The following is a 20410-nucleotide window of genomic DNA, read 5'->3' as shown; positions in this document are numbered from 1 at the left end:
ATTTCTGAATTAATAGCTCTGGACAATGCTATCTCCAGACACCTCATTTTTTTCTTTCCCCTTACAGTTAAGAACATTCTACCTAATTAGAAATAAAATTAAATTATTAAATCCTGATATAAACTGATGGATGAAAATTTGAACTGAAGAAAAGGAAAGGGATTCTCTACAACTAACTTAACATTTTTTGTTAAGTATGGCAAAGCAGTGAGTAATAGTAACTAAAAAGTAGGCCATAATATGAAATCATGAATTCTTATCTAGTAATATGATAAAGCAAATATGTCTGTAAAAATTGATGCACAAATGAAATACAATAAATTTGACTAAATTCCTACACAGGTATCTATTGTACTTGCAAATAATTCCTGATAAAGGAAAGTTAAAGACAGCTTTGTACATTCATTGACAAAAAATATCTCCCTGAATATTAGTACATAGCAAGCAACAGGGGAAAAAAATGGGATGAAGAGAAATTAGTTTGAACATAGGGCGCCTGGGTGGCTTAGTCGGTTAAGCGTCCGACTTTCGCTTAGGTCATGATCTCTTCGCTTAGGTCATGATCTCGCGGTTCGTGGATTCGGGCCCCGCGTCGGGCTCTGTGCTGACTGCCAGCTCAGAGCCTGGAGCCTGTTTCAGTCTGTGACTCCCTCTCTCTTTGACCCTCCCCTGCTCACGCTGTCTCTGTCTCTCTCTCTCTCTCTCCTTTCTAGGAGAGATAATAATAATAAAACATTTAAAAAAATTAGTTTGACCAAAAAAATAGAAATATGTCTATGGCTTTTCAGCCATAGATTGTCACAGGATACCAATACATTTAAATCTAGGGAAAGAGGGAAAAGTGGGCGATGGGCATTGAGGAGGACACTTGGGATGAGGACTGGATGTTGTATGGAAACCAATTTGACAATAAATTATATTTTTAAAATATCTAAAATGCACTAATCCAGGTACTAATCCAGTCTGTATAGCTGCTGGATTGCAATTTTAGTAAGAGAAATGTTCCAGGATAAGAAACTTCGTCTTCTTTTGAATTTCCATGTTCTATCACTTGGAAATTACATCATATTTACTGTCATACTCCACACTACCTTTCACATTTGGCATGTGGCCGGTGCAGGAATATTTTTCAACATTTGTGGGGAGGATTTTGTCATAAATCCCCACAAAAAGTGAAACCTTTCAGGATTCATGGGAGTTAATGGATCTGTAAATGCTTTAGAAAGTAAAATGCTACACAGAAGTATATACATAAGCACATGCAATTAATTATCTTACTTCAGTAAAGAGTTAGACTTTGAATCATGTGATAACTCCTGAAAAATGCACAGAAGATATTATTTCAAATACACAACTATGGAACAGTTGCATAACAAAATGGTAACAGCTTAATGTTTAGTATTTTCAGTGGCTGCACAGTAGATAAAGAGCATTAATGGAATATTTACTATGAGCTCTGGCTTGAGGCAGTGTGACCAGTACTTTGGGGGAAAAGATTCAGTGTTCCAAATGAAGTAGGTGGATTCATAAGTGATGCAGAAGAAGCTGACGAAGTTCAATAAGCAAATCTTCAAGAAATTGCCTTGTAGAAGGAAAATCTAGTAATAGGGAAAGAAAGCAAACTTCACTGAAGTCACATCTCCTCCAAGAATCTTTATCCAGATATGCCTTCCAGTTTGATCATTGAGCACACCTATTGCACTACTAAGTCAAAATTAAATCCAGTTAAACCTTATCAAGCTTCATGTATGACCCAACTACTTTTATACACAGTTATTCTCATATTTAGAAAATGATTAATATCATATTAAGAATATAATTAAGAATATCTTAAATATTCTCCCTATGTAGTACTCCTAACACATTAAATAGGCCATGAATCCACTGAGGGAAGGGACCGTGTACCATTCTTTTTCTTTTTCCAGATGATACATAGAACATACCGAATGCTTTACCTTGGTTTATGTAATAGAAACACAAGCTTAGAAATTTGTCAGATGAAATTTCAGTCTGGCTCCGCTACTCATTTCCATGTAAACTTAGACCCATTTAACTTTTCTGGGTATCACTTTTCTTACTACAGATCTCTGGAAATAATTATGTAAAGCTCCTGGTGGAAAAAAGTGTTGAAAGAAGAGAGATTTTTGTTTTTACTGTGTTATGGCCAATAACAGTAAGAGAAAGGCAAACAGTTCAAGAAATCAACCATAGACACTAAAGGGCTAGAAAAGGCAGCCTATATGGAAAAAGTACAAGATGTACATGCAGGACCAATGACATGATGACCTTGACTACTTTGACGGTCATAACTTTATCATCTACCTAATGTTTGACAGAAAGAAAGACAATTATAGGATAACATGGAAGACTGTGGCTAGCTATAAAGGACTTCCAGAAAGGTGTTATAATACTATAATAGATTATAAAACTTATGCATTTCCACAAAATAACTTAAAGATAGTTTGTTGAAAAGAGTAAGGCAAAAAAAAAATCATGTACAAATTCTTGTGACAAAAAAAGCCTAAGATGGAGTAATTAAAGAAATGTAAACATAAAATTGAGATTCATCAAATATGATGCTCTAGTTAGAAATAATACTGCAGCTGAGAAAAGGAAATAAGATATAATTAAGGTAATTTACTGTGTCAACTGAGTTGAAGAAAATGTGACTATGGCATATATAAGGAAAAGGAGTAGCTTAAGTGTAGACCTTGTTAAAGCACAGCTCAGCCCTTATATGGTACTCAAAACAGTTATTTTAGCACCTTTCAGTGATATGCCTTCTACTACCTCTCATCCACAGGTTTGATTTACAGCTTCCCCAGAGTAGATTCAATACTTTTCCTTGCCTGTCTTTTGAACCTGCACTTTGCAAGCTTTTCACTATTCTGTCTTCTACTCCTCACCTAACTCTACCTTCCCCTTGTCAGTTCATCCACTCTTTCAAACTCATCTCAATGCCTATCTTCTTGAGGATATCTTCCTCACTTTTTGATAAAATTAGACAATATTTACTGTTTCAAGTATATGACTTTTAAACAGATCTCATATCTATCCACCATCCAACATTTGAAAATAAAGCCAATAATTTAAGGATGAATCATGAACATTACTCTTGGTTATAGGATAGAACTTAGTATAGGAGTCAGTCTTGGATTCCATTTGCCATTAAATAAGCTGACACCTTATTATTATTGCTCAAAGTAGATTTCAACAAATTCCACAATGTGTGAAATGATCTTTTAGGAATCTGTCACTGTATAGAACCACTGAGAAATTCTCTTCATAAAATCCTTTGTTCACCAGCAATCTTTAAACCTTTGCTACACTCAAGCCACTGCTGGAAATAACATCAAGTCTCCACCTGGTCAAAAANAAAAAAAACCCAACAAAAAAAAAAAAAAAAAAAAAAAAAAAAATCAGGGAATGCCTAGCCAGCAGTTACCACTTGAAAAAAACTGTCAGGGAAAAACTTGTTCTATGCTTTAATAGGAAATGAGCAGTTTCCCTTTTTCTGATTGCAAAAAATTAGTCACACTCTCATCAGCATAATGATGCAACATTAATGTTTCTTATACTTACTTTCTCTGATTCATAAAAGAAATAGGGCTCTAGTGATGTTGGAACCTTTGGAGAATGAGCTTGAAAAGCACTTTCAAGTAGAAAGCCATCAGAACATGATTCCTTGAGGAGAATCACTCAAAGGAAAAGCTACAGGAACTCACAGTGACTTTTGACAGCCCAAAGCCATAAAACAAGGATGTGAAAGCAAAATAAGAATACATATGTGTCAGAAAGAAGCATTCTAATTATGGGCTTACAAAATTTGGTTAGATTAATTCTTAGTCATAACATCTAAGGATTAGTAAGAAGCAAGTGCTTTTGTCTCTAGATGTGCTTTCCTTTCATTTCCTCCCTCTGTGGGACTTAATGTTTTCAGTTGGTATTAATAAAAATTTCTGACTTACTATAAATTTATTTTAAAGAATAAAATAATTTTTCTCATTCACCCAGGTTTTCTATGAAGATCACATTATATGACTGTGAATAGTTCAACTCCAGATAAAATTGATTGATAAATTAAACTATACTAAAATTAAGGACTATAATTTTTTAAAAAGCCAGGAAATCGAAGAATATATTTATAGTCTTGCCCCAGGTTCTGAAAATATTAAAAATATACAGTTCTCATAAATCAATATGGAAAAGACAGACAACTCAATAGAAAAATAAGCAAAATAAAAGACATTTCACAAAAAACACATCTATACAACTTATAAATACATGAAAAGCTGCCGAACCTCATAAGCCATGATGGAAGTACAGATTGAAAGCACAATGCAATAAAGCTATATATCCACCAGAGTGGTTAAATTTAAAAAATTAAGACAGACAATGTCAAGTGATGGTGTGGATGTGGAGAAATTAGAACTCTCATTTCCTTCTGAGTGTAAATTGAGACAGTCACTTTGGAAAACTCTTTTTCAATATCCTGTTCAGCTTTAATTTTCTTTTAAGAAAATTCACTTTACTACAAATGGCTATGTGTGTGTATAGCAATTTACATACTATGCAGTTAATTGACATTTGAAAGACTGTAACCAGAAACTCACATGCAAATAGTATTTAAATAGCATTTGAAAGGGGCGCCTGCGTGGCTTAGTCTATTGAGTTTCTGTCTTCAGCTCAGGTCATGATCTCACAGCTTGTGAGTTCGAGCCCTGTGTTGGGCTCTGTGCTAACAGCTAGCTCAGTGCCTGGAGTTTGCTTCAGATTCTGTGTCTCCCTCTCTCTCTGCCCCTCCCCTATTGATGTTCTGTTTCTCTGTCTCAATAATAAATAAACATCAAAAGAATAAACACTGAAACAATTTTAAATAGCATCTGAAAGACCCTAACCAGTAGTCTCCTCTTCAAAGGTTAACAAGTACTTCGAAAAATGAAATCCTTTCTAGGAAGCTTCAAACTAACAAAAAGGTATCAGAAAAAAATTTTCATTAGTAAAATGAGTGTGGTCAAGACATGTGATTGACTTGACATGCTGTACAGGAGCTGCACCATTCCAAGTACACCTTGCTTAGCTGGAAGGTTAGCTCTTCCTGCCATCAGAATGCTGTCATTTTCTTCAGCATGCATTTTTTAATTCAAGGTGCTTGTGGAGTCTCCAAAAGAATAGAGAAAAGGGACTTCAGGAGCCAGCATCACAGGTTAGATAACCATTTCACTTGCCTACAAGTGTTTATATGTGCGGCAGGGAGACCTGTTCTCACTGTAGTGTACCACCCTCCATGTGGCAAGGTTGTGGGAGACAAAAATTATTGCACCCTCCCACCTTTAGTCCTCTGAGACTGCTGCAATCTATGAAAAATAACTTGACAATAACAAAAGCCAAATTGGCTTAGGTCAGTTCACAAGTGGAGAATACAACTCCTGAAAAGCTGAACTGTAAGCACTGTAAGTAAACAATGGCAAGTAAGACTATTAAGGAACTTGTATCTACAAAGCATCAAGGTCTTCATTTAATTGAAATCATAGATAGAGTCCATCACAAGCCTTAAAAAGTATCCAATAAAAGACTATAATCAAAAGTTAGGATTACTTCAACTAATATTTATTAACCACCTACTACATTTCTGGCATAGTGCTCAATGTTTCAGGAGAATATAATGTTAAGACTCTCCCCAGATTGCTCACAGTTTAATGAGGGAGAGAGATGCCTCCATTAAAATCAATGTAGGGACTATGATAAGGGACGTACATGGTGGGATAGGCACCCAGAGAAAGAGAGATTTAACTTGTGTCATAATGAAGGTGAAATTTTATTTTTGTCAAGAGCAGAGGAGGATAAATACTATTTATTAGAAGGGAAAATATCAACTGCAAAGCCTTAAAAAAAAAAAAAACCATCTCCAGAATCATGGTCTAAACACGAGTGCAGGAAGCCAGACTTGTCTAGAGACAATGAGTGTAGAAGAGGCAGGGAAGGCAGCACCAAGTACATTCAACCTTCCCTAGGTTAAAATCCCAAATCCTCTGCTTTTTGAGCTGTTTAACCCAACAATTTAGCTAATCTGTCCAAACTGCATCTTCCTCCTTCACATAAAGGAGATAAAATCATATTACCTCATAGTTGTCGTGAGGACCAATACATTAAAATATATGTAAATAGTAAAGAGCACAACATGGCTTATAGGAAGCATTCAAACACCATACTAGCTATTACCGTTTTTATCAGAGTATTGTATCCATTTGCGAGGACTTCCATAACAAAGCACCACAGACTGAGTGACTTAAACAACAGAAATTTATATCCTCACAGTTCAGAGGAAAGAATTCTGTTGTCAAGATGTTGGCAGGATTAATTTCTTCTGAGGCCTCTCTCCTTGGTTTACGGATGGCCATTTTCTCTCTGTGTCTTTATATGGTCTTCCCTCTGAACATGTCTTTGTCCTAACCTCCTCTTATATTGGGTGAGGGCTCACTCTAATGATCCCATCCTAATAACCTCTTTAAAGACTCTGATCTCCAAACACATTGACATTCTAGGGTACTGGGGGTGTTAGGACTTCAACATATGAATTTTAGAGAAAGGACAATTTATCCCATAACAAGCAGAGCAGAGATACTAACAGGGTATGTATCTTGGCAGTGTGAAAGGTTTAATTTTTTTTGCTGTGGTTTGACTTGCTGTTTCCTTTTTAATAAGCCACCCTAAATTCAGGTTTTGATGACCCTTAATCAATCTCTCTTCCATTATCACTGGCTTCATGTCCTTAAGGCTGACTATGAAAGAAGTGAGTGGATAAGGAATGGAAAGGTAGAGAGTAGTTTAGAAATTGGATATCCCAAGGTAATTGGAGAGGATAAGAGATCCAAAATGAAAATAGTCTCTTTCTTTTTTGGCCTCAGTTTGCACTTCCATAGTTTCTCATCTTAACTCTGTAAATTAGGCTCTTGGATTGCTGGGGCATAAGGAATAGGCAACAGGTAGAAACAATCATTTTATCTTTTTGTTGTCATTGTTTTGTGTTTGTATTGCTATAGGTTGACAGCAACTGTGTTTGTCCCCTACTTTGTTAGTTTAGGTGTACAATTTAGTGATTTCATATGTCCATACAACACCTGGTGCTCATCACAGCAAGTGCACTCCTTAATCCCCATCATCCATTTAATCCATCCTCCCACCTCCCTTCTGGTAGTCCTAAGTTTGAAAACAGCATGGAAGTTAAAGTTAAAAATAGAATTACCCTATGATTCAGCAACTGCACTACTTACCCAAAGAACAAAAAATACTAATTCCAAGGGATACATGCACCCCGATGTTTATAGCAACATTATCTACAATAATCTATAATAGCCAAACTATGGAAACAGCCCAAGTGTTCCTTGACTGATGACTGGAAAGAGAATATAGATATAGGAATATACACACACAATGGAATATTACTCAGCCATAAGAGGAATGAAATCCTGCCATCTACAATGACATGAATGGGGCTGAAGAGTATTATGCTAAGCGAAATAAGCCAGTCAGAGAAAGACAAATATCATATGATTTCACTCACGTGTGGAATTTAAGAAAATAAACCAATGAGCATAGGGGGTAAAAAGAGAGAGGTACACCAACAAACAGATTCTTAACTACAGAGGGAAGGAACTGTGTTTGAAGGAGCTTGCCAACAATCTTGAGTTTTGATTTTTTTCTTGTGAGTGATAGAAAACTGACAGGTGTCTCTAGGTAAAAAATTAATATGGTTAAATTCAATTTTCAGAATTGTCATCCTGGAAAAAAATGGATGAGGTTGTAACTGGAGAAGAGAAAAATTTATGTCAGAGAGGCCAAACATGGCTTGATCCACACCTATAATAAAATAAAGAGGAACAGTTAAATTCAAGAGATGATCTCTTTAATAATTAATAATATTGTATTATATATTTGAAAGTTGCTATGAGAGTGTATCTTAAAAGTTCTCAGGGGCGCCTGGGTGGCTTAGTCGGTTAGGCGTCCGACTTTCGCTTAGGTCATGATCTCGCGGTTCGTGGGTTCGAGCCCCGCGTCGGGCTCTGTGCTGACTGCCAGCTCAGAGCCCGGAGCCTGTTTCAGTCTGTGACTCCCTCTCTCTCTGACCCTCCCCTGCTCACGCTGTCTCTCTCTCCCCTAGAAATTAAAAAAAAAAAAAAAAAAGTTCTCAGTACAGAGTTGTACACCTGAGGCTAACATTGCGTGTCAATTATACTTCAGTTAAAAGAAGTTCTCATTACAAGAAAGAAAAATGTGTAACCATATGTGATATTGGATGTAACTAGACTTATTGGGATAATCATTTCATAATATATATATAAATCAGATTATTATATCATATACCTGAAACTAATAAACGCTATATGTCAATTATATCTCAATTTAAAAAAAAGAGAAAGACAGATGATCTCCGACTTCAAATGGGCATGATCTGAATGAATGAAAAGTATCAATTGCCGATCGTAGATCGCAAATGAAGAAATGGTATCACTGATCAGGACAGAGAATACAGAAGTAAATCTGAGGACAGCTCTATTCAAAAGGCCATAGAATCATTTTTAGACATATTGAGTTTCAGCAGTTGAGACAACCAGATGCTGACAGAGGTCAGTTTGTATATGAATTTGGAACTCAAGATGAAGATGTTTATTTGAGTGGTACACCACAGTGAGAACAAGTCTCCAATGGAACTCTGCCGCACATATAAGCACTTGTAGGCAAGTGAAATGGTTATCTAACCTGTGATGCTGGCTCCTGAAGTCCTTCTTCTCTGTTCTTTTGGTGACCCCACAATGTTAATCCATTACTATGTGATTATTAATCTTGGAATTAATAATACTAACCAGGAATAAGAGATACAGAGAAAAGAAAGACAGCTATGAGCTTGGTATCTAGAATGAATCAAAGGCAGTGAACAAGACAAGAAACATAGGAAAGAAGGGAAGTGGTAGCAAGAAAAAGATTAGTCAGGAAGGCAGGAAACAAAATGGTTTACCGTAGTCAATAGAAGAAGATTAACACATAGTCCTTCATTCCCTACCCCAAGATATGTACAAGTCCTGCTTTCTTTCAGGCTCTTGATGCAGTTATGGTAGTGGTGAAACCATGTGGATTCTGGAGCCAGGCCACTGAAGTTCAATATCCCGTTCTACTACCGACTAGGTGTGTGACCTTGGACTAATTACATAACCTCTTCTTGCTTCAGTTTCTCACAAAATGAAAGTAACAGTAGTACCTGTGACATGGGGATGTTCATAAGAAATGAGAGGCTTGTATGTACATTAAACACTCAATAAATGTTGGTTGTTATTAATATGGATGAAAGGTACCATATTATTATAAGATGGTTTCAACTCAATATGCCTTACAATGATACTCCAGAGAAAGTCCACTGAGTTAGTATACAAGGGAATAAATATATCTTATTTCTTCCGATTTTGTCTTTTCTGGAAAGAAATCTGCCCCAGGATTTTACTCAGCATCATCTATCACTTTGCTGCCACTCAATTAAACCAGGGTAAGAATACAACGAAATAAAAATTTTGAGGCAGGTTATTTAAATACACAAATCCCTACTTGCATACATTCTAATAATTAGGAGCAACGGGACTCTTCCAGGTATCTGTTTAGACTACTTGAATGGCTTCATTTCTGAAGGAATACTTACGTTCAGCAAACTTGGCTCTACATTATCATGAGATGTTCTCATCATTCACCAATTAGTGCTGCCGACAGTATAACAGGCATAGAATATTTATTTTCACCTGTACTTTCCATTTATATGCAATAAGCAGATAAGAATAAAAATCCACCCAGAAACAGTGGATTCAGGGCAGCACCTCAGGGATACATCCACACTTCTACATTAACTACAGCTTCCTTCACGGTTTGCGAATGGCTCAGTTTTCTATCTTACTTTTTAACACTTCTCCACAGACATTTTAGAGAAAACAAAGAGCTTATGTGTTTTCTCCTCTGCTTCATATGTAACATACGAGCACTGAGTGCTGGAAATAATTGAAATCTGGGTACATCGGGGTAAGAGAGAGGCCAACTCTGGCGTTGTAGGTCATTGTTCCCTCCTGAACATTCCAGCCCATGATGTTACTGTGGAACACAAGAATCGGTTTTCTGTTGGTATTTCTGCATACTCTGCAATGGCACATTACTGTTCTCACCTTCTCATAATGTCTGCTACTTCCTTCCCTTGTATGTTTCCATGATCTCCTCATCATCTCTCCTCACGACAGCAACTAATGTTTTAGATAAGACTATTTCAGTTCCTTTATTTTTACCTCATCAAACTCCGATATCAACAGAGCCCAATCTTCAAACTGGCTGATTTTCTTAGGACATGCAACCTTCCGTAGAGTCATGGATAGTGGAATGAGGCAAACAAGGCTGAATATGGATCAGTACACCTACAACTTGCTGGCCTCTGATTGTATGTCTGAGAAAGTTTCCAAGGGTGGATAATGACATTCGTTCCCTGATCAGGGAAGGATTAAAGCAGTGTAGAAAAGAGAATAAGATATACGGATCTGTGGGAAATATCAGAAGGAGAGTGAGTCACAATGTTCTCTCAGCAGCCATTGTGTTAACTCGGCAGGAGGTCAGGTAGAAAGAGTTTTTCTGGTAAACAGCTGCTCTATTTGTTTACCTCCAGCTCTATTTTTCCAATCATTTTGAATATCTTTTGGAGAAGATTAAAATTCATGGACTGAATCTAAGGGATCAAACTGCTAATAACATATGCATTAAATCCAGAGGTCATCATTTGCTCTAGATTGAGGACATCACTTGAAGTTGGATGTAGAGCTATTACAAGTATTCCATGGTCCATAGTTTAATGATGATCTTTAATTCATGAGCTGATCTAATTAAAAAGTCATTTTCTCAATTAAAATTCTTAAGCATTAATTTGACTTAGGTCATATTTTCATCATAGCTAGTAGTTTTTCAAAGATCTGATTTAAAAAAAAATACCTGTATTACCTAGTCTAATAGTTTACCATTTACATCCAGTAGATAAGACAAATCCAACAAAATATGTTTGAGGATGTCAATGGTCAACAATTGCTATTTTGTTACAACTAAATATGCTTAAAAATCCTCAGTGTTAAGGACCATGTATTTGCAATCCTCACTCCACATCCCACAAATAGCCACCCCCTAACACTAGACCTAAGAGGTGCTTTAATGTAACAGATAATCACCATTTGCTAGGATGGGCCAACAAGAAAAGTATGTACAAGACACAGAAATAGTTAAAAAAAAAAAGTGAAATCAATGATTTGGGGTGGAGATAGGGAAGGCTCACAGGGAAGGAAGGAATGGATAAATGGATTATCAAACCCCTTCCCTGCTGCACAAGACTACAGCTTTTTGTTACCCCCTAAGTCTGTTACTTGGAAGCTAGATAAGATGATGGTATATAATAATTTTATCACCAGGTAACATTTATCTTATGGTAAAAATAACCGTGATTGGCAAATTGCATTTAGACTGGGAAAACAATAAATGAACTATAAATACCAGATAGGGGAACAATAGCTTTGAACTTTCCTAACTACAAAAGACCCCTGAAAGGGATGCCTATGAAATTCTTTAAAGAAATATTGACACTGTGGGGCATATGACTTCTTCTGTGGCAGACCAGCACCTATTCTAGTCCCATGTGGGTCTCCTCTCTTATGTCCTGACCACCCTCTGGGAAGATGATAGCTCGTGGAGGGCCATATGGATTGCTGTATCAGCTGTTGCATGGACTCTCGCTGTCGCTCTGTTGGCAAGCTGTAACTTCTGAGTAAATTGGTGCCAACTGTGGCCTGGGATAGCCTTGTAAGTCTACATGTTTTGTAGAGCCTTAGGCGACCTCCTTGGTGGGCAGAGCAGAAAGGATACCAAAGGTATTGGCAAATCAGAGAAGGCAAGGAAAGGGTATTCTAGGATGTGGTGTAAAATGCCTGATAATTAGCTTTTTAAAAAATTTTTTATGTTTTTTATTTGTGTGTGTGTGTGTGTGTATGTGTATGTGTGTGTGTGTGAGAGAGAGAGAGAGAGAGAGAGAGAGCGCTGGAGAGGGTCAGAGAGAGAGGGAGACACAGAATCCGAAACAGGCTCCAGGCTCTGAGCTAGCTGTCAGCACAGAGCCCAGCGCTGGGCTCGATCCCATGAACCATGAGATCATGACCTGAGCTGAAGTCGGATGTTTAACTGACTGAGCCACCCAGGTGCCCCAGCTTTTTTTATTGTAATGTAAGGGCCTGACATTAAGCTTCGTATTACCTAGGCACCCACTTTAAACACACTGCCAGCTATACAGCTAGATGAAGAGCCAGATCGCCCTATCCATGAAGTTCCCCTTCTAGAAGGTCCTAGTTGACCTAATGACTAACCTTTTGCACAGCCCTGTTTTTGCCTTACTGTGCTTCAGTTCCCACTCTTATATTTTAAATTCACGAATAGAGTGAAACTATAAAACCCTAGGTACCCCACCCTTGACCCCATTAAAGGCAGAACCCAAGTCTACGTTCAGTCTCGCAGTCTCTCTCTCATCCTCTCCCTCTTCATCTCCCCTCCCCTGTCTCTTCCCCACAACCTCACTGTGTGGCCCTGGCTTGCCTTGTACCTTATACAACTTGTAATAAACCTTGTGTTTTTTTCTTTTTTTTCAAAACTTTCTAATGGTTGTTGCTGAGGTGTATCTTACAGTCATAATAACAGAACCACAGAGCTGGGCCAGCCACAACATGGACTCCAGATGGGGAAATGTCTGTGAGCACTTGTCAAAAGTAGTGCTGTCCCAGAGGAGTACCCAGGTAAGACTTGAACTTGGGCAGTAGGAATAGATTGGGAGGGGGGAAAAGAGTACTGATTTGAAAGCTACTTTTAGGAAACACCAATTAACAGAAAATGAGGAAGGGTCAGGAGTCTAGGTGATTCCTAGATAGAGTGTGGGTGATATTTCGAGTAACGGTAATGAGCCTGTTATCCTGAGCTTTAGCAGAGAATTCTTCTATAATAAAATATTAAATTACATTCTCAATGTTTCTCTTTATCCTTATGCTCATGGCATTTTATTTCAGAGAACTGTACAAGTCCCACTGCCTTGCCATTTCCTGACTTTAAATATATGATTTTTACTTCATTTCACTGTATAGGTAACAGTTTATTTAATGGGTCAACTCATTTATGCCAATCTGAAAAACCTTTATCTTTCTCTTCATGAAAGTCCTCCAAGCACACTCTAGCTAATCTGCCTTCCAACTTCTCTTGTTTTGAACAATATCTCTGAAATATCCCAATTTTAAGCAATAATGATCTTATTTTCAGGTATTAACATATCTTATCAACTCAAATCTAAATCAGAACATCAACTCGTATCCAGTATAAAGATGTCCCCTAAAGAGGAGGTGGCAAGGAAGTGATGTATTGCTTCCTGCTCCTTTTTACCAACTGGCTATGTTGCCTCGGGCCCTTCCAGAATGAGGAAGGGGCACAGAGGGATAAACTTCATTTGGTTGGAGCTGTTGTTCTCTGGCATCCTTGTCTAGTTGGCAGATGGGACCTTACTGTGACCCCATAGAAATTCTGGTGTGTGCCATGTCATCTGCCCCAAGTCACTGCTCTCCCTCTGGATTTTTGGCAACCTCTCAGCAATTGCTCCAAAGGCATATCCACTTAGGCTCTTGCTTTTGTGGTGACTTTGCAGATAGTTCTCTCATACACTAAACTCCCAAATGGCTTAAGCCCAGCTACTCAGCAGCTTGTCCGCTCTGGCCACTGGAAAGTAAAGCATATCCTTGCCCTTTCCAACTCTGACTCTTCCTACCCCACTTCTTGACTCTCCATTTCCCTTACAGTCATCTTTACCCTGCTCCCTTGCCTTTAAGACTGCCCTTGCCTTTCCAGGTCAGAGGCAGGTGTCACCGTCTTTGGGACACACCGCTCCCCAGTGGACACAGGGATGGTTTTCTCAAGAACTCTAAGGATGCACCAGTTCTCTTTCATTTATCCTATCAATTATTTTAAAACTTTCTTTTCTTATACAGGGTGAAGGAAGTATAACAGAAGCAGTTTATATCCTACTGATTTTAAATGCTGATGGATCTAGCATCTCCCTTTAAAATTTGTTGGCATTTAATACCTATTCTTCTTAACTTTGGGGTCCTTAGCTAAACACTGAGAGAACAGGAAAGGTACGATTTATCATTAGTTATGTGTACTTTTTACGTGTCAGTGCCAAATAAGTCAAACAAGTTTACATTTGCTACCAGAAGCCCAAGGAGTAGTGAGTGGTACAATGGACCCTAAACAACCAGGCAGATAGAAATGAAGGTCCGCCTTAAGGAGGGGAGTTCAGTATGTTCTTGTTTATTTTTTGTATTTAGCTGGCTATAAGGGCATTATTTACATGCTTGTAGCTGCTGTGCTAAACGGTGTTTTGATGGCCTGTCAAGAAGGTTTGTTAGAATTTCCTGCTGATGACTGCTTTTCAGCTACAGTTTTATTTTCTTTTAGGACCAACAAATAACTGGCAAAACAACAACAAAAACAAGCCATGCAGTTTATGAGGAATAGAGCAATAACCTTTAGTAATGTGGAATTTTATGTTTGCTTTTTGCTTTGGAAAATCATCAATTTTTACTGACAGGCAATCAATAAGTAGAATAATAGTCTCTTTTGAAAAACATTTAATTCTGCATCTGGGCTGTGTATTTACTATTATGGAATTTTCTTACAAAGCTTAGTCAGTTCGCACACCAGTTAAGAAGGCTAAAAAAGGTGTGGGAGTTGAGAAAATTAGGGTGGGAGTGGGGGTCATGAAAAGCTAGTTTGTTTTTAGGCAAGCAATTGGTTCCACATTTGTTAAAGCTTATTGGATTGAGTCCTGTAACAGCTTTTATGCAATAGATTTGTTCCTGTAAAGTTGTGTGTAAATCAATTTCTCATAAATTGATTCATACTTTGAATGCATTCAAAGCTTGCTATTTAAAGCAACACTACTCTAAATTCTCTTGTAATATAAAGAATTCATTTGGTGAAATAGATAACCAAGAGAAAGAAAGAGAGAGAGAGATTTAAAGAAAGACATGCCTACATAACCAGTCTGTAAGGTACCATCTGAAAAAAAAAAAATAGACATATGACTTATTTTTAAAGCAGCCTAGCTTTGAGGTCACAGGAACTCTAATGGCTAAGAACTTTGTGACAAAATTGTCTTCTTCAAACCCTATAAAGTGTTTACACTACAGTGCATGTCCGGAGGGCTCTTGTTCTCATTTCTGCTTTTATCTGAGTATCTCATACTGGTGGTGGAAAGGGAATCAATGAGATCACTTTTTTGTTCCCTAGCAGCAGGCATGAAAATGCCCAGGAAGTTAAACATTACTGGGGATGCGGGGCAAAAACTAACCTCAGTCCTGATAACAACTCTATGCTTGAGCAACTGTCATTACCCACATTTTACAGATGAGAAAACTAAGGCACTGGAGATTAAGCGAATTCCCACAGGTACTTCATTAATAGTTGGCAGAGTTAATATTTGGACCTCAGCAGTTGACTCCAGAGCTCAGACTTGAACAACTCAACTCATACATGTATGTGTATTGATAGATGAATGGAGGGATGGAGAGATGGCTGGCTGGCCGAATGGGCGCGTGGGTGGGTGGATATATAATTGAAGATATGGATATAAAATGTTCAAGTACTGAAAAATAATATAAATTTATATGAATCATTTGTAACTATCACTTTTAGTATTAAATAAAAAAGCTGTTGTCAGCATGGATCTCAGACATAGTTCATTGGTTTTCATTCTTCAGGAGTCCAAACATCTGCCACATTTATTACTGTATGAAAGTTTACAAGCTGTTAATGGTGGCCCTGAAGTATAGTCATGCTTTGAAGTATATGACTCTTTTTTAATTGGGAAATTTTATATCAAGTTTTAGTATTCTTGCTTGTTTTACAAAACTGAATATTTGGAAATATTAGCTCAATTTTTATAAGAGAAACAATTAATTTGGGACTCCTACGCTCTTCAGGTTACTGTAGTTACTATAATACATCACAGTGTTCCTTGTCAAGGCATTTCTCACACATTTACTTTACTCCTTAGTCTCTCAGGGTAAAGGAGATTTTGACTCTTGGACCAAAAAAAAAAAAATAATAATAATCAAAGAACAAAAAAAAACCCATCTCATTTTCAGAGTTGCAGGGAAAACTTCCAGACATCTGATGCCTAATTGTATGGAGAAAATTTTTTTAAAAGTTCTGCTAGTCAGAAAGGACTTTCTAATCAAAATAATAAAAACATTTGCACATAATATTTTTACCATAATTAAGTATGCATTTAATTAATATTAAAATTTTCCAATCCAAGGCAGCATTTGAATGTCTTAGTCCTAAGGGATTTGTTTTACAGATTCCTGGATCTGCAGATGTGTTCATGAAGGAATGCAGAAGTTGTGTGAGAAAGATTTGGTTTTCCAGGAGTCTTTGTGCCCAAGAACAAAGGCTGGGAATTTAAATCATTTCTGGTGTATTATAGAAGTATGAGCAAAAGGGATGTCAATACACACGAGTAGACCAGAAACCAATAGAAAAGTTTGAAGAAGGAAAAAACAAACGTATTTCCAATACATTCCTAAATTCCAAACTAAATGGAAATTATCACTTGAAAATAATGAGGGTCCTACTAAATACATATTTAAAAATCTTATCATAGGATAAAAGTGTTAGATGGCTTAAGTCTTTCGTTTTTCTTATCCTTGCATTTTATTCTATCAGAAATTAGGTTCTGATTGTCTCAGTAGGAGACTAAGGCAATATTTGTAGTAATTATACTACTTTGAAGGAAGTCTATGAAAATAACTGTGCGCTGTTATATTTCTTTTCACAACTCTCCAAACACTATTAATGAGGAATCAAAAGTGCCCTGCAATCAGAACAGTAATATAAATACCCACTCACCCTCCTGTGCAGCCAGCACAAACAATGAATACAAGTTTCCTGACTAAACAAATATGGTTTCTACTTCCTGTTCTATTGGTAGGAACATGCCAAATGTGGGAGGCAGCCATGAATTCGGTCCACTGAAGCAGCCTCTTTCAATGTGCTGCTAGTCATGTTTCAAAGAACATTTTGTAATCATCCTCGACAACTGGCTTCCAGAAGGGAAATACTGAAACATTTAAAAACACAAGTGTTTAGAAGCAAATTGAAATGGTATAGCACTAGTGAAGAGGTTTATGATCTTCGGGTATCTATCACCAAGTGAACAGGGGGATGGGGGAATTCGTTGAGGACCAAATATTTTATAAACTCCTTCAGAAAAACCAGGATTTGTTTCTGTGAACATGGGCAGGACCATATGTTTAACATGTCCCTCAGACAGCTTATGAACTGCTTGATAATTCCTTTTTCTACACCCAAGATGAATGCTTCATCTGTAATATTCCTTTCTGTGAATGCCTCGGTTAAACTCTATGTTTAGTTTATTAAACTTCCCTTAATGTTTACTCTAGTTATTAACCCACCTGAAATTCCTTCCCTTCTCTTCTCAGCTTAGCGACATATTACCAGGTCCAGAATTAGCTATGGATTATATAAATCACCAATGATCTGGCCTTTGCCCCATACATTATGAGGCTAATATTTTAAAATCTAAAATATTTGTTCATATATTGCTTTGCATGGTATTTCAACTTTTACTACACATGTGTCTTCCTTATCCAGTCTGATTTTGGTCTTTGGGGGCAGAGACTATATATTATGTCCTTTGGTGTTCTCCAGAGCATCCAGTAATATATTCCTAAACATTGAGTGAGATACAGAATGATCACTTTTCTAGTTAGTGAAAGACTGACACAGGTTCATGAACATAATTTCCTGTAACATCATTATGAAGTTCCAACATTATCAAATGAGCTAAGCAACTGAAAATTCTAAAACCCTAGTATTTTTTACTTTCGTTTTTCTAAAATTTCATTTATGGGGCAAAATACAACATATAGGCATACATATATATATCTAAATGTATGTTTATAAGCTGGAAATTTACTAGTTGGACAAAATACTAACAGTTATGTTGACAAAAAATAATTTCTTGCATTGAGGTAATATTTTTCACATGAACATCTTGAAATGTGTTATTTCCTCCATATCCTATATTACCTATATTATAGAAATCTCTTCATATCCATTCAGTTTGGTAGGATTTCTAGTATTGGAAGCTTATCTATATAAATACACTCAAGTAATATGCTCAGATTTTAACTCCTCACCCAGAACTTTCTATACCAGGCCACCTTTTATATCTGATGCCTTAAGTTCATAAATCTGATACTATTTGGGAAACTGGAGAATGAGCAACCATTATCCTCCTTTGATACATTTTATTCTGTAGGAGTCCAATTCTGGAGTCATAACTTCAAAGTCATCCAACCTTTTCAGTTTATTCCTTCCTCCTCCTAAACCCACAATCTCTGAAATCTCCATGGTTTCCCCCAATTATCACTTGTGGATATAGCAGTGAGTAGGTGAGGTTAGAAGAGCTATTTTGCATTTGATAGTTTCTGATTTTCAAACTACTATGAAACTGTGTTGGCCATGCCATTTGCGCATGTGTTTCTGAGTATCTTATTTCCACTACTGGCTAGATGTGTATCCTTGAACACATAACTTAAAACTCTTGATGCTTCAGTTTCTTATATATGGAAATAGGATAATTAATAGCTACTTAAGAAATTTGGAAGCTTGGAAGGATTAAATGGAAAATTCACTTAAGGCACTTTATGAATACATAGTAAGGACTTACTTTGTGCTAATTATGATGATGAGAGTGTTGATTAACTGTCCCATCCTTCATGTACATGTTCGCTGTAACTGATTACGCCAACTCTAGAAATATGCAGTGATCTTCATGCCTGAGAAATCAGAACCAAGATAGTGGAAAATCAGTTTGGAGTCTTTAACCTCTTGTTCTATTTCTGGCTTCCATTTCCTTTAGACATCTAGATTTTCATGAGAATCATTGGGTCATAAGACCCTTTCTAAATTACCACATAGAACTAAATCAAAAGACTAGGCAAAGCTATATCTTAGCATTATATGAAAAAAAAATCCTTAATCTGATACGTGTTTTGCAAGAATATGTTTTTCTTTTCCTAGTGATGCTGGATTAATATTAGGAAATCAGAGGGGGAAGGAACGTCATGTGTGGACTTGAGGTATCAGTCAGGATTCCAGCAGGAACATAGACTCCAGCAGAAAAACGGGATCTACCATAGCGATTTTTTAAAGCAAAGAAGGACATAATATAGGGAAGTTGATCTCCACAAAATCATTTGAAGAGCTGGTGAAGTAAACAATCAACAACAACAAAACCCTACTATCTCCTCTCTGGTTTGATGCCGGATTTCAGGAAGTTGCAAGAATCACAAGAAACTACTGCTGGTAATCACAGCTACCTAAAGCGTGAGTTAGGTGGTTTATTGGCAAACACTCTGAGAAAATACAAAGTCTCATGGGTACCATTTGCCAAATTTCTATGCCTGTTTACTTTTGCTGAAGATGCAATAATCTCATATATGTGTCTGTCACTGGTGGATTCTAAACTCAGTTACAAGACATGGTTTTAAAGATAGTTTGAAAACTTCTAGTCCCTGGGGTATACAAAAGAAGGTAAGTGGTTAAATGAATAAATGCTGTTTGATTAAAAAAAGAAGTCTAGGGGTGCCTGAGTGGCCCTCACTTGGTTAAGCATCTGACTTGGTTTTGCCTCAGGTCATGATCTCACAGCTTTGTGGGTTTGAGCCGCACATCAGACTCTGTGCTGGCAGTGCAGAGTCTGCTGAGATTCTCTCTCTCCCTCTCTTGTGGCCCCTCCTTCACTCGTGCTGTCTCTGTCTCTCTCAAAATAAAAAATAAACTTAAAAGAAAAAGAGAGAGAGAGAAGTCTATCCAGCACAATCCACTCCTTTGGCTACTTATCATCCATCCATACCAAATAAATAAAGATCATAACTTATAAATACCAGTATGCTTACATTTGCCATAACCCAACTACCTTCAGTTAACAAAGACTGACTCATCCTGTCGCCAAAGAATGAAGACCAGAGTCCTACCAGTCACCTTTATTCATCTCAAGTTAATGATCATTACTTTTTTAGTATAGTCACAATCCTTTGATATCCTGACATCTGAAGACGAAATTAAAAAGATAACCACCATCAACATACTTTATTATTAAATAGTAGGAAAAATGATAGTTTAAAGGAAAAAAATTACATACCTATACTAGAATAGCTTTGGTTTCTGCTATTGGTTACAAGAGCACAGTTTATATTTATGACACCCCTCTTGCACTACTCATCCTTACTCC

At 37.1% G+C, this 20410-nt stretch overlaps 1 protein-coding gene across 2 annotated transcripts in view; it reads right to left on the bottom strand.

Moving 5' to 3' along the window:
• LOC144237596 (uncharacterized) overlaps nucleotides 1-18931 on the bottom strand; it is a 241932-nt gene extending 223001 nt beyond the window's left edge. For both annotated transcript variants that reach the window (XM_077771279.1, XM_077771277.1), the window contains exon 1: nucleotides 18845-18931. The gene's annotated coding sequence lies outside the window, so the exon portion shown is untranslated. The remainder of the gene's footprint in view (nucleotides 1-18844) is intronic.
• Between the last annotated feature and the right edge of the window lie 1479 nt (nucleotides 18932-20410).

Source organism: Crocuta crocuta, unplaced genomic scaffold, assembly GCF_008692635.1.
Source record: "Crocuta crocuta isolate KB4526 unplaced genomic scaffold, BGI_CrCroc_1.0 scaffold235, whole genome shotgun sequence".
Taxonomy (NCBI): Eukaryota; Metazoa; Chordata; class Mammalia; order Carnivora; family Hyaenidae; genus Crocuta; species Crocuta crocuta.
Note: the sequence above shows the minus strand (reverse complement) of the source record. Positions and strands in the feature narration are given on the sequence as shown.